Source organism: Mytilus edulis, chromosome 4 (assembly GCF_963676685.1).
Source record: "Mytilus edulis chromosome 4, xbMytEdul2.2, whole genome shotgun sequence".
Classification (NCBI taxonomy): domain Eukaryota; kingdom Metazoa; phylum Mollusca; class Bivalvia; order Mytilida; family Mytilidae; genus Mytilus; species Mytilus edulis.
In genome coordinates, this window is record NC_092347.1 from 46,581,176 (window position 1) to 46,594,938 (window position 13,763).

The following is a 13,763-nucleotide window of genomic DNA, read 5'->3' on the forward strand; positions in this document are numbered from 1 at the left end:
TTCATAGATTTCTATTAACTTAAACTAAAGTTATAGTGCGAAAACCAAGAAAATGCTTATTTGGGCCCTTTTTGGCCCCTAATTCCTAAAATGTTGGGACCAAAACTCCCAAAATCAATACCAACCTTCTTTTTGTGGTCATAAACCTTGTGTTAAAATTTCATAGATTTCCATTCACTTTTACTAAAGTTAGAGTGCAAAAACTAAAAGTATTCGGACGACGACGACGCCAACGTGATAGCAATATACGACGAAAAATTTTTCAAATTTTGCGGTCGTATAAAAAATCATTTAAGGAGGTAGACCTACAAATGTAAATCATCAGTACGTTTGTGTCAACCATTTTCAAAAATATATTCTAAGCTTCTAGGTTACATAGATTATTTTCAATCTGTTTCAGGTAAATGCTTAAAATACATTGATGAACTTGACTTTTACAAACACTTAACTGATTTAAAGAGTTATCTCCCTGAACCAAGGTCTACCCCCTTAATTGTAACTCGAATAATTCAAGCCCTTTCCGTGTCCGATTTTCTCCCACACGAGGGCTTGAACTCCTTGTGATCATTGGCCGCGTCGCCTGCTCTCTGTGAGAGAGAGCCAATCAGCGGCGATCAGGATATGAGTCTGCGCAAATCTCTTGAAATTGTCTTACCAAACACGTGTGTTCAATTAACACAAATCCGATAATAATTAATTAACATCAATTAACATCAGTTTACATCATTTATCATCAATTAACATCCGGAACTCCTCCTTCTTTAGCTGCCAATTTAAATCAAAATTCCCATATTGCAAAGCGGTGTGAATTTTCCGGTTGACGGTCTTGATCGAGGAAGACGTTCAGGCGTTAATGTAGCCTTCGTAGATCAGCGGAATATAACGACTGAATTATTCGGGTTACCTTAATTGCTGTCCTTTTATTATTTTTTGTTCAATTTGTATTTAATCTATATTGTTTTATCAATTAACAGTACATGTTATTGCTGTATTGCTTTCGGAAAAATGTATTATTATATTAGAAGGGTAACTTAAAACAGGATTAAACAGGGGAATTATATATCCAGTATATTTTAGATGCAAGAATGTTAAAATGTGGAATTCAAATAATTGTTATAATTTAGTATTAGTTAAGATATTTAGCACTAGCTTAAGAAATAATTTACTTGATAAATAGTTAATATAAATCTTCACAATTTTAGATAAGTGTAAAGCAAATTATTATGTAATCCCCTGAGGCTTAAATGACAATAGAGAATTAAGGATTAAAGAAGTGCTATATATACAAAAGGGATTTCTTACTTTTTAAGATGATTTAAGTTATGTCACAAAGACTTGATATTTGGGAAAATAGATAAACTAGCATTATTATGTAAATTAGATATTTGAGTATTAATGTTATGTAAATTGAATAAAATACAATATATATTAGTTGACCATGTAGTTAGGGACACTTGCTTTACAGTCACGTATTGGACACTGGTGTTATAGACTTGGATTTATATTAGACATGCTGTTTTATTATGTCTCATGAACTTATGTGATTATTGTGATTATTGTGATTGATAAACTATACTGAATGCTGAGTTAATAAACATTATATATTGAACTTTGAATCTGTGTTACGTTGACATGTATTCATATGAAAGCTACCAGCTAGTTCCCCCAACCTAGCAAGATGAATAACCAGGTCAGGAACGTGCAATGTACTGGCCTTGGTTATAATTAACCTGAAATATCTTTGAAGTGTTTGAATAAAACAAAGCTTGAAGCAAAAGTCGTTAACAGTCTGCTCCGTTAGCCACTAGTCCGATTCCCAAGACTAGTCAATATTAGTTCGGACTAGTGAATTTTTTCAAAATTTTATATAGTGGTATAGGGACAAGTTTTGATATTTAATTTCCAGAATAGTAGATGAAAAAGTTTTTGGTGCAGACTGCGTTAATGATCGTTAATTAGTACTATGTTTGACACCCTAGCTGTCAAGTAAAGCCATCTAATTTCACATGGTCAGTGATTTACAGGTACGTCATGTAACAACATCTTTCATTTTTAGCACAAAAGTAATTAATGTTGACTTAGCTCGTCATTCATGGTTAAAATATCCAAAAGCGGGAGATTGAATATTCACGTTTGGGAGGGTACAGGCAAGGGGGAGATTTCCCTAATCTCACCATTTGAGCTGAGTCTCTGGCTCTAAACAGGAGGGTTGTCAGTTATATGTCATATATATACTGTAGTCATTATAAATGAATGAATGTGACTTGTATTTTGTTGTGGACCGTAGGGTAACTTGCAGTTGTTGACATCCTCGTCCTTAGGTTTCTGATGGACAGTTGTGTCATTTGCAATTTGGCAAACACATATCTCCCACTTTTTTAAGTGTGCACCCCAGTCGATCCTTGATAATTTATCCCAAGGCCCAAGGGCGAACGGTTTAGTTACGGTTAATATAAGGATGCATCTTGAATGTCTTTTTTAATCATGTTTTAATATGACATTTAATGTCATTTATAACAGAGTTGTCATCACTATGCATCTTACCGATTGTCTTATATGGCCTGAACACTAGGTTGTTTATTTACCCGGTCGAGTGGCGTCTCTGACCGGAAGTATCAGCTGATTCCATATGTTATGATAGGTAAAGTGTTAATTGTATGTTCATTTAACGCGGACGTCTATGAAGACACCCTCAGCTATCAGGTTTTGTTCTAAATCAAAGTACTAAAGTACTGTTAACTCTGATCAGATCTGATAAAAGAGGAACGAAAGATACCAAATGGACAGTCAAACTCATATATCTAAAACAAACTGACAACGCCATGGCTAAAAATGAAAAAGACAAACAAACAAACAGCACACATGACACAACATAGAAAACTAAAGAATAAACACTACAACACGAACCCCACTCCAAAAACTAGGGGTTATCTCAGGTGCTCCGGAAGGGTAAGCAGATCCTGCTCCACATGTGGCACCCGTCGTGTTGCTTAGGTGATAACAAATCCGGTAAATAGTCTAATTCGGTAGGTCACATTCATGAAAGGGAAGGGGATTGTAGTTACGTAAGGAACATATCCGATATCATTTGTGAAACGGTTATTCCATAACGGTCAACCAACTCGTGATGGCGTCCGTAAAATTTACGAAGGGATGATTCCAACTTCAACATTTGGAACTCTTGGTTTAATAGCTTCCTTGTGAGCAGCAACCCTCTATCAAGAAAATCATGATAGAAAATGCAAGCACGGGAATATTGTATCAATTGGGAGATATATACCCCGCCGGTATGCAGGTGCTGCTGGAATGTTGCTACTTAGAAATGGAAAGTTCACAATTGGAAAGCTGAAATCATCTCTTTTGTCGTAAAGGTTTGTTTTCAACCGACCCTCATTGTCAATTTCTAGATTTAAGTCAAGATATGAGGCCGACTTAACTGTATCTGTAGTATCCTTTATCTCAAGCTCGATGGGATAGATGCGTTCTACATAGTCACCAAATTTTGAATTATTTAGTGAAAGAACATCATCTATATAGCGGAAAGTAGAGTTAAAGGATACTGCTAACTTCTTATCTCTCTTCCTAAGAAGTGCCTGCATGAAGTCAGCCTCATAATAATAAAGAAACAAGTCGGCAAGTAGAGGGGCACAGTTTGTTCCCATTGAAATGCCGACAGTCTGTTGAAAAACACGTCCTCCGAACGTAACAAGTATGTTGTCAATCAAGAAATCAAGCATCTTGATAATATCAGTTCCAGAGAATTTTTTGTTTGAATCAGAGTGATCCTTTACAAAGTAGGATTTATCCCTACCTAAGACAAGATACTTGTATCTACGTTGGCCATTCTTTTTTATGAAGCAAAGCAATACCAACTCTTTCAATTTGTCTCTTAGTTTGGAATGTGGAATACTTGTGTAAAGAATAGAAAAGTCAAATGTTTTAATACTGTTACAAGATGAAAGAAAGTTAGATTGTATGTACTCTAAAAGATCTTTGGAATTTTTAAGTATCCACATCTGATTCACGCCCCCTCTAGAATAGGCAGTTTCACAATAACTTTGAAGCCCGTCTTTGATTGCTGATAAAATAGATGTTAATAATTTAAAAAGAGGTTTCGTGGAGCACTTGGAAGACCCAGCAATATACCGTTGTTTGTAAGGACACTTATGTAGTTTAGGTATCCAATACATTGATGAAAGATCTAGTTCTTCATCTTTGGTTGAAATTCCAAAAGAACACAGAACAGACCTATGATTATCCAGGATTTCCTCTTTGGTAAGTGTCGTGAGGGTATATGTTGAGTTTCCAAGTGAATTGTGAATACCTAATTCGTTTATCAAGCAGTTAATGTAATGAGTTTTACACACAAAAACGATGTTGTTTGGGGCTTTATCTGCGGGGACAACAACATATTTGTCATGGAGGTAGGATAGGTGTTTTGCAACATTTGGGTCTTTAAAGATTGACGTAGCAAGGGCATTGATAGACCCATGTGCAATCAGGAGGTTTAGACTTGAAGTCGTCAATATCGAGATCCTGCAAAACGTGTTTGTAATTGAAAAATTTAGTTGCAATAGGTTTGGTATAGGTATAAGAAATGATTGGTACAGATTGGTAATAACTTGCCCGATAATAAACAAAATATATTTCCCTGTAGACTGAAGGTGTAATTGAAACTGTAAATATTCTCCTTGATATTTTTTTTATAAGTTTCGACAATACAGTTAATCAACATGTTGTACATATTCTATGGGCACCAATTGCGCCTCTTTATCATATGACTAGTACTGGTACTGTTATCATGGTTATGACTGTGGTTTAATGCCAACTCTGTCGCCTAAGCATGCTAAGAATATCAAGAGAAACCTTTAATCCATCAAATATAAACGATAAGAACTGTTCTTTCCTATGTTATAGCAAGGAGGTTATATTAGAAGGAGAGAGGACGAAAGACGATAATTACACATAAAATGTTACCGACTTTTCTGTAAGTGGGTGTTAATTAGTTGAGATCGACTCTGTCACAGAGGGAGATTTTGTCCTAATTACATACCCGAGTAAGAACTGAAACACCCGAGGTGTCATAAACTGACCGGATATACAATTATTGAAATGTTAATCAGATTTTTTGTGATATTTCTTATTAAGTAATTAAAAATTAAAATTTTATGTTAACAGTAAACTTATTACCAATAGAAATAAAACGAATATCCGTCTCATTGCCGTCAATGTTAATATCAACAGTTATAACAGAAAGTAACTTTCGTTGTTCCCGATAAATTTCTTCATGTTTCAATTGCAAATATTCCTTCCGGTCGTTACCGATCACCGTAACTAAAGTACTTTGCATATTCGTATATTTTCTATGATTATTACCTGCCAATTCTCATATGCAGAAATTGACAGGTGAAGCGAAAATCTTTGTTTAAAGCAATGTAGTGTTGAATAAAAATCGCTCACTAACTTTCCTTTAAACCCTCATAACTTTGTCATTTCTTTATCTTTTTTCACCGTAGATAGACGATTGATTTTGAAATTGCATATCATTAACACCTATGCACTGCATTGTAACCGAAAATACACCTGAGCTTTAATGACCCAGTCACTGATAACAATCACGTGACATATGCGATTTATCTAATAGCCCGAGCTACTCGCGGTAACAGCCCGGTACATCAGAGGGCCATGTCAAGTGGGTGATAAACATGTCGGTTTCTTTATAATTTTATCATTTTTCTCTGATCGAACTGCTATCCTGGGGATGCTAATTTTGTATCAAGCAGAGTGTTCACTCTCCTTCTAATATAACCTCCTTGGTTATAGTTATTGACCAAGCAAGTCGGTATATGTCATTTAAAAAAGCACGCCAAGATGACTAAATAACCCGAACTCCTACGTCGTTCGGGTTATTGGGTCATCTCGTGCTGTGCAGATTAAATGACATATACCGATTTGATTGGCCAATAACTGTTTTAACACATGACGCAATCAATTTACGTGAATGTTTAAGAAATGTGGACGTTATTCCGCAATCCACGGATCCTAGGAAAGTTTCTTGTAGGATAACGAAAGGGGGAAATACGACTTTGGTAAGTTTTAAATTAATATTATTTTTTATATTTAGACTCATTCTAAAATTGCGATTTAATGGTCTATTTTTTTTTTATCGTTTCCGTTAAATTTATTCCCAAATTTTTATTTAATTGGTGACGATTAAGACTTTGACAAATTGTGTACTTTCAAATCGGTGTATGAAAAAAATACATAACTGCAAGGGTTATTGAGTTTAAATTAGATTAATTGCTTTTGAATTTCTTTCCGTCAATGATATGCTTAGAGGAAAAAAGAACCGAGGAAGATGTTAAATTACCTAAATTAAATAAACAGAAAATACGTTTCTCTTTCAAAACCTTTTACCTTTTACTCCCCGCACCCCCCCCCCCCCCCCCCCCCATAAAAAAATATAATCTTTTTATCAACTGTATTACTTTTGAACACACTTCCGTCTAAATGAAGTCTGCCTGATCCAGCTAATTCCCCTGTTTTAACACAAACTTAAATATGGTCCTCATTAAATTCCGGATCCAAAAATAGTCCCTTTAGTTTATAGGAATAGATATCCAAAAAGTCGTTATAAATTCCATTGAGTCTGAAACTAATCCAAATCAGATTTCTTTTATTTGGATATTCTTAGATATACATTTCTTCTTTGGCAGAAATTAACTATCTTTCTAACTTTAAAACACTGATTAAGATTTACGTTGTACCCAAAATATAATAAAACAGTTAATGTCCCAGCTTAGATAAAACAAAATAAAGGAATGAGAAACCTTTCTTTTTCCTATTTTGAAACTACGATGTTTGTACGAAGTTCAACTTTGTCGTAATTTCAAGGCAGATGGCAGATTCGGGGGTGGGGGCGAACAGGTCGTTAACCCTTTGATTGGACAAAGTATCGTGTTTTAGCTTGCAATCGTAAATATTGTCTTTAGTCTCGCTACCCTCGCTGATTTTTTTTTTTAATTTGATAGAATAACGCCCCTTTCAAAATCCAGGAACCGCCCCTTAAGGTAAAAATAGATTTGAACTGTGCAGTATATCTGAGGTAGTTAATGCACACCTTTGCTGTGCATTATCCAGATTATAGCACAGTAAGAACAAAGAGATTTTACTCTTGCCATGTGTTAAATATAACTACTTGAAGAATCATTTTAACACGGAAAACTCAAACATTTACTAATCACTGTCAGAAGTTACGGATCTTTGAGTATTGCATACATTGTTTTTACAGTATGAATAATAATTTGTTATCATCCAATCAAAACGAAACTAAATATTGTTGTAATACACATACATGTATGTTAATTCACGGTTCTATATTCTGTTGATACCGCAAGTTATTTTGGCATTGTACAACGCCATGTTGCGTATTTAACTAAATCCATTGGATGTTGGATGTGTAGTGTTTGATATATTTTATTCTTATATACACATGATTTGTATTAGTTTTTCTTGGCTTGAATAAGCTTGAGCAACTGCTAGTACTCTTATACAGATCTGTACTTTGTGTCAGTTTTATGATTTTATGTACTTTGTGTCATTCTGATGAGTTAAGCTCGTTGAACGATTTTTTTAAAGTTTTTTCTGATGAACAGTTACACTATAGTCTCTGTTAGGGTAGGGTTTGGCGCCAGCATACATTTTTATCAATGCCACGTTATGTTTAAGTGTTTGTCCCACACAGTCAGGAGACTGTAATTCAATGGTTACTGTAATCTATTTATTGTTTCCTACATAATTTAGGCCGTTAGTTTTTAGTTTAAAAGGTTTTACATTTGTGATTTCAAGACATTTTTGTTCATTGTTGAAGGCTGACTGACAGTGACCTATAGCTGATAACTTCTATGTCATTTCACCTCTGGCGGTGATCATTTAATTTCACATCCAGTTATGATTGATGGTGTTTTTTCCATCAACAATCAACATTTCTGATTTGATTCCATTTAAATGTATTTCCAGAACTAGAAATAAAAAAAACCCACAGACATGGCTTTAATTACATATAACAAACAAAACTACGTTTAGAATTTAGCCACTCTCGTATTTTTAGATATTAATTTTATGAGCCTCTTATCAAGATGAAAGGAGGACAAACACCTCTTACAATATAACAAAGGAGAAGGTCCGGTAAGGACCGATTTTGGCCTCAAATTTCATGTTCATCTGACGAAAGATTTTGACCACTTTTTAAACACTTAAGTGTCTATTTTATTTGAATCAATTAGTTTATGTGAAAGATTTTAACTGATTAAGTCATAAAAAAACGCACCGATTCAAGCTAAAATACGAAAAATCTACCAAATATGCCGAAAAATGTCATTTTTCAGATGGTTTTTGTCAAAAATGAAAGTGGCCGCATCCGTGTTCATCCTTAACCTTTATATATGGTATGTATTATCATAAAATACAACTTACATTTCAATATTAAAGATGAACACGAATGCAGTCACTTTCGTTTTACACGAAAACCGTCTAAAATTTAACAAAAATGCTAGAATTGTGAAGATTTCAGTAATTTAGCATGACTTAATGGTGCTAGTACCCGATATATGTGCATTGTATTGTCAAAATCAGCCCAAATTTATGTAGCAGAAGCAATCTACTGTCCAATGAATAACTAAAAGTTTACATTTTAACGTGAAATTTGTAAAACTGCTATATTTTGGGGCCAAAAAGGGGTCTTACTGGACCTAATCCTTTACAATTATTTTTTTTAGAAACTAACGTTTCAAAACAAATGTGTGTAATTTAAAGTGGAGAAAAAGAAAGTGTTTATTGACTGATTTTTCGTTCGTATTCATTCAGTAGCAGTGATCAGCAGTATTGCGTGCATATTTAGAATAACAGTGAAACTGGTAGCATATCAAATATATAGGATTTTTTACGTTCTGTAATGGGTTGACTCTGATCAAAGAATTCCTCTTTGAATTAAGCTATGATTGACAGAATGCTGGCCATCCAACCACTTAATGAAACAAAAGATATTTGCATGTTACGTACAGTGCTTGTGGGGATTTCATCAATAGGTTTATGCGAACATTTCAATACGTTAATTAATTTCTGGTGTTTTGTAAAATACCTGGAAAGATAACACCCCAAGTAAATTTACAGTCAATATTTAAGATGACTGAATCTTACATGTACAGGCATTTAATAACAAGACAACCGTGAACGCATTTGAAATATAATATATCAACAAATTCAATTTGAAAAGTTCACTACAATTTGTGTTTATGTAGCCTTTCCATTATCGAATATGATTTAATTCAAATCTTTATTCCTATAAAACTACATATCTATAAAATATATCAAAATTATCTCCCCTTGACCACTGATCCTTTCTTCATGCATTTGAATTTCAATTATTATTTTATGTTTCTTTAATCACTCTGTAATGTTTATGTCATGTTGTAATTAATGTTATGCTCTTAATGGGCCCTTTAATTTGGAAAATAAAAATATTGTATTGTATTGTATTGTATAGTATTTATTGTGACGGGATTGCTTCCCTTAGAACATTTGGTAGATACTTAGTCAGCCGTAATCGGTTGAGCTAAGGAAGTACTTCTTTAGCTCAGTCGGTTAGCGCGCTGCCTTGTAACACAGAGGTTCCGGGTTCGAATCCCGGTGGAGACAAGCAATTTTGTAATGAAATTCGTGGTCTCCGGTTAAATTATAATGTAGATTTCAAATAAGACTTTGAATTAAACTTATCAAATTGAAAAAAAGACTTCATCTCATTCCGCCATGAATTGTTATTTTTTTTTTTTTTCTTTTCAAAAATTAGAAGATGATCGAAGATGTGTCATGATTGTCAATGAAACAACTCAAGAGATTAATGACACAGAAATTAACCAACTATAGGCCATTGAACTTCCCTCAATAATGAGCAGAGCCCTTAACACATGGTCATTTTTAAATGGCCCCAAAATAAAATGTTAAACAATTCAAACCAGAGAACTATTAGCCTAATTTATGTACAAAATAATGAACGAAAAAATATGTGTTATACAGCATCAAATGACAACCACCTAATAATAATAAAAAAAAATGTTGACTTGCGAAACACAAAACCTTCTTTTAATACATTTTCCTTACTAGTATTATCATATGTAGTACAAAATCCTTATATACTTATTTAAATTTTTCATTTGTGTTTCCAGTGCAAACGGGCGTTCATTTTTTTTTGATATTCTGCAATTTATTTTTGTACCGATCACAATTAAATAAAATATTTCATGACTAATAGAAGTGTAAACTTATCTAAATTTAAGTGCACAGTTTTTTTTTTTTTTTTTTTTTTTTTTTTTTGCATGATTCAATAATCCATTCAAGTGTGACTGAGACTATCATAGCAGTGAGTATAATAGTTCCAGTTCAAATGCACCATTTAAAATTTTCATTGCACATATCTGCAACGATTCCATTCAAGTAAAATTGAGAATGGAAAATGGGAATGTGCCAAAGAGACAACAACCCGACCATAGAAAAAAACAACAGCAGAAGGTCACCAACAGGTCTTCAATGTAGCGAGAAATTCCCGCACCCGGAGGCGTCCTTCAACTGGCCCCTAAACAAATATATACTAGTTCAGTGATAATGAACGCCATACTAATTTCTAAATTGTACACAAGAAACTAAAATTAAAATAATACAAGACTAACAAAGGCCAGAGGCTCCTGACTTGGGACAGGCGCAAAAATGCGGCAGGGTTAAACATGTTTGTGAGATCTCAACCCTCCCCCTATACCTCTAGCCAATGTATAAAAGTAAACGCATAACAATACGCACATTAAAATTCAGTTCAAGAGAAGTCCGAGTCTGATGTCAGAAGATGTAACCAAAGAAAATAAACAAAATGACAATAATACATAAATAACAACAGACTACTAGCAGTTAACTGACATGCCAGCTCCAGACTTCAATTAAACTGACTGAAAGATTATGATTTCATCATATGAACATCAGGCACAATCCTTCCCGTTAGGGGTTTAGTATCATAGTTATACAACTATTTGCATGATTATGGCATGAATTAATTCAAGTGCACGTTTTTATTTTATTAATTCTGTTATCATAAACTCAAATGTATTTTGACAATCATTTGCGCAGTTCTGTGATAATGCATTTTTTTTTTTTTTTTTTTTTGCTACACCTCTGTCTCACTAGGAGGAGGGTTGTGTGCCAACCGATTGCCTATGATATCTACCCATGCCTGCTTCCTTTTCCTGTCCCAAGCCAGGAACCTCTTATTCGGTCATTGTCATGTCTACCATGTGCCTTTATTTCGTTTTTGTTTTCAGTGTTTTATTTTAATTATGTGAACGTTTTTAATGATGGTGGCCCCTTTTTCAAAAAAAAGTTCCCTTTTTCTATTATTTATCATCTTGTCTTACAGAGCACGGTTTTAAATTTATAGAATCTGATAAATGAAGCAGACATCAAAAATAACTTAGTCAAGGATTTACTATATGTATGGTCTAGGGTTATTTCATTGTTGAAAGACACATCGTGTAGGGTTCTAACTAAGTATTTATAAAGGCGAGCGCAGGGACTCGTCATTTTTGGTCATGGTGAGTCCAACAGTAACAAAAACTGGGATATATTTAATTACATTATAAGTTGTTATTTTAGTCTCCATGACCTTATCTTTCATGATGATGATGCATCTTTGGACTCACCAGTTTTTAAATTGCCGGTGTATTCAGACAATTCCTCACGGTCATAAAACTTTCGAGCATGATTTTTGAACTCAGACTCTGTGAGAACCGTGATAGTGTTCGGTAATTATTCTCTTCCGTTTCTACTTTGAATTTAGAATTTACCAAACTATATCATTGGCAATCATATCAACATATTTGTTCTTTTAAAATCTGCGCAAATGTTCATGCAGTGTTATGATCGTTATTATGCTACAGGAAAATGGATCAAATTGTGAGAAAATAGGTTTTACTGAGCTCACTGCTGTGCGTTTCTTTCACATGATTCTACATTGGCAAGAGGCAGAGATTTATCTGCTAGAGGTTATCTCCATACTCGGATCATATTTTATTTGGAACAGACGAAATTACTGTTGAACAAAAGGCAATCCTTTTCAGAAATGTCCATAGTTATATACGCCATACACAAAGATTCTGTTGATTAATATCGCTGTATCTTAAAGTGTACTCCGTCTCGTATCGAACTGTTACTGTTTGACATAATATATTTATTGTGTATATTTTTCATATTGTACTGAATTATATATTTGCTGTCATCTTGAAATTTTGTATATTGTACTTATATGGAACTTGTATCCAATCTTATTGTATATATAGACATATAATACATATTGTATTATATGTCTCTGATATAGACAATAAAATATGTTTAAATTAAGAGGTATAGGGAGATGGTTCAATTTTCACAAAACCTAATTAAACACGCAGCATTTTAGCACCTGTCCCAAGTCAGAGGTTATTGGCCATTGTTAGTCTTGTATGTTTTTTTTTAATTTTAGTTCATTTATTTATGTTTTGGAGTTTAGTATGACCTGTGTTATGAGTAGTCTCAGGTATGACGTCCATTTTCACAGAAGTAGTGCACATTTTTATTAACATCCGGGAACATTTGTTGTTTTTCACTATACTCCTAAAATTTCCTTATGAAATTGTATATGTAAATGTTCAAATGGATCTGAATAAATGATACAAGCGCGTAGATGAACACTATATAGTGGTGCGAAAATACACGGGAAAAGATAGATAACTCTATTTTTTTTATATATAGATAAAAAGCCCGCGAAAGCTTGTCAGAAGAAGAAGCAGAAGTGTGACAGTTCAGACAGGTACGACAAAACATACACGTGTTTTAATCGTTATTAGATAAATATCACACATGAAACTTCTCAAAATGGTTTTAGATATGTAAAACATTTGCTAATGGCGTAATGCAACTTTCTTGATTGTAGCAAAACACAAACCCACACACCTTTATTCCTTGTGCAACTCATTCATTTGTCATTTGTAATACTTTTAAAACTTGCGTATTTAAAAAATCTTAAATTGGAGTGAAACTGTATTCTAGAGGAAAGGAAAAAAAGATAAAAGTTCGTGTAAACCATTACTCAGAAGATTTAAAAGCAACACCAACCCACAGGCACTTCCCAGCTAACAATGTTACGTCATAATTACGTCGTGGCAATGTCATGTTTTCGTCGCATTGACGTCAGGTTATTACGTTGTATTTACGTAAAAGTGTATGGTTTTCTTGACGTTGTCACAACGTCGTACATTAACGTTGTGGTGACGTAAAATTACGTTTCTACAACGTTATTCCTGACATTACAACAACGTTTATATCACGTTATCGCAACATCATACATTAACGTTGTGGTGACGTAAAACGTAAAATTACGTTTCTAAAACGTTAATATCACATTATGTCGACGTAATATACTTGCACTTTTATATTATGCTTTATAATTGGCCAAAAAATGATCGTATATACACACATAGTATCAACTGTGTTTGGGTCCATGAGGTGACCTCTAGATGATAATATGTTGGTGTTATTCTCTGAAGGAATTCGTATATTCTGCATCATCATCTTTTTTTTTTTGTAGCTTCAATCGAATTACTGTTTCAGTAATTGTGATATAACAGAAATGAATCCTAGGGCCATCTATAGCTGAGTGGCTGCCTATTCGTATGCAGTTCTTGATA

At 33.8% G+C, this 13,763-nt stretch overlaps 1 protein-coding gene across 1 annotated transcript in view; it reads right to left on the reverse strand.

The window, feature by feature from the left end:
• LOC139519829 (GRAM domain-containing protein 2B-like) overlaps positions 1–2,659 on the reverse strand; it is a 71,873-nt gene extending 69,214 nt beyond the window's left edge. The window contains exon 1 of the mRNA XM_071312106.1: positions 2,545–2,659. The gene's annotated coding sequence lies outside the window, so the exon portion shown is untranslated. The remainder of the gene's footprint in view (positions 1–2,544) is intronic.
• Positions 2,660–13,763: the final 11,104 nt, after the last annotated feature.